A 2281-nucleotide genomic window follows, 5' to 3' on the forward strand; every position below is an offset into this window, starting at 1 on the left:
GTTTCTATGGTTACTTCTTAAACGGTGAGGTCTTCTCTATACACCGGAGCCTTTACTTTATACTTTAATTTAATATATATTTAATCAACTAATTGATGTTATTGAAAACTTGTATAGTTCACACGCTTTGGTTCTACCCATGAATTATCCAGTAATAGGTCTTTCACAATCAGATCTACCTATACAGTAATGGTATTTAATTATGAAAGTTTGCTGGGTAGCTGACCTTTTTAGTCCGTTCTTACCAGATTGGGATCCTAACTAATCTTTATGTTTTATGCTTTTAAAATAATATTTCCTCTGCTTAATGGATAACCATTTGTTACCAATGGATAATTTCTTATCATCTTAAATTCAAGTGATTGGATTTACACCAATGGAAACCATAAACTCCATACACAATGGAAGGATATGGTAGAGTTTTTTTTAAATAATGAATGGAGTTCCTTTTTCTATCATATCCCATTCACCGGTACTGATCATTGATATTGTAAAAGTTTTTTTCTTTCTTTTGTGGCAGCTCATGATCTAAACGAGTCGCACATACACCTTAGTACATGTTCCTCGACGCTGAGGGCACCCCCGAAGAGCGGGGGATTTCATGACATTTCTGACTGGCTGTTTTGTATTTCTAATAAGTTGTTTAATAGTTGGCATGTTGAATCATATATATAATATGATGGGTTGGTTTAGATTGATCCTAACCGAATGATTATGAATTACTTCTATTTAATAGAATATTCAATTCGAAGATAAAATCGTAAATTTGTGATTTGCGCGAAATCCATGTTATTTTCATTGAACCGCTACAAGATCAACAATTCCATAAGCTTAGGCTTCTGTTGCTGACATAAAAATATCTCTTTCCATATCTTCGGATACAACCAAGAAGGGTTTGCCCATTCGTTGTACATAAACCCTTATGAAGGTTTCACGCAGTTTCAGCAGTTCTTTCGCTTCCACGACACATTCGGTTACTTGTGCCATATAAAAACCACGAGCAGGTTGATGTATCATTACCCTGATGATATAACAAAATAAAAGTTTCTCCTATCTCACATGATAAAGCAAAGAGAAAAGAAAGATAAAGAATAGAAAAAAGATAGAATTGAACAACCGTACAGGCATTTTTTGTGCATACGGCTCTAAAAGAAAATTGACCCCCTCCTTTCTATTGAAGAAAGAGAAAAATAGAATTTATTAGACTCCAATGGGTAAATAATCAAATTTCCATCCTTCCTTTTGGAGGAGTTAAAAAATATTATGATGGCTCCGTTGCTTTACATGGTTCTTTTTTTTTTGTCTGTGATTCAACAATTCCAAAGTTTCTTTTTAATCCGATTAAATAAAGAAAAAATATTTTTTTGTACTCTTTCATAACATAAATATTGTTAAGAACTCTACGGTATGAAAATAAAAAAAGTTTGTGATGCTGAACCGAACTCTCGATAGAAAAGAAAAAATCAGAAATACCCCTTATCTCATACTACTTTCTCGATACAGAATCTAATTTTTTGAAAAAAAAAAATAAAAATTTCTCATATCGAATTCAAAGTGCCATGCTATTATTACTTAGTATTCATATGGCAAAGGCATAGTCTTCTTTTTTCTCTCAAATAAAAACCTCATTGGCGCCAAGCGTGAGGGAATGTTAGACGTTTGGTAATTTCTCCTCCGACCAGGATAAAAGATCCCATTGAAGCGGCTAATCCCATGCATACTATATAGAAATCTAGTCGCACAAATTGCATAATATCATAAATAGCCACCCCAGGTATTACCCAGCCCCCAGGAGAGTTTATAAACAAATACAGCTCTTTGGTCTCATCCTCGATACTGAGATATACCATAAGACTAATAAGTTGATTCAAAATCTCGCTAGTAATACCTTGGCCTAAAAAAAGTAATCTTTCTCGATAAAGTCGGTTGATTAGGGTAAAATTGTATTCCTTAGGAACTGTACATGACCTTTTGATGCATATAGTTCAAAAAAATTATGAATCAATATATAGATTCCAGTCCTCTTTCTTTTTTCTAGAAAGGTTCTTTCTTACTTCTAGCAAAAGGGCTATTCTTTGTTTTTTCAATAAAGAGGAGTTTTGACTCCTTTTTTATATTTCTATTTTCGATTTTCTAGTATAAAATTAAAAGATATAAGAAAGGGTCATTAAACTTATCGAATTAACTTCTCATTGATGTATTCTTTCATCGAGATTTAATCCAAACCGCGATGTTATTTTCTTGTTCCTGAATGGGTCTGTTTCATCTTTTTAGGTTTATG

General features: G+C 32.8%; 1 pseudogene; it reads right to left on the minus strand.

Annotated features, from left to right (window-relative positions):
* Positions 1–795: 795 nt before the first annotated feature.
* Positions 796–1968, minus strand: LOC124891028 (annotated as a pseudogene).
* Positions 1969–2281: the final 313 nt, after the last annotated feature.

The sequence above is a fragment of the Capsicum annuum genome, unplaced genomic scaffold, assembly GCF_002878395.1.
Source record: "Capsicum annuum cultivar UCD-10X-F1 unplaced genomic scaffold, UCD10Xv1.1 ctg29102, whole genome shotgun sequence".
Taxonomy (NCBI): domain Eukaryota; kingdom Viridiplantae; phylum Streptophyta; class Magnoliopsida; order Solanales; family Solanaceae; genus Capsicum; species Capsicum annuum.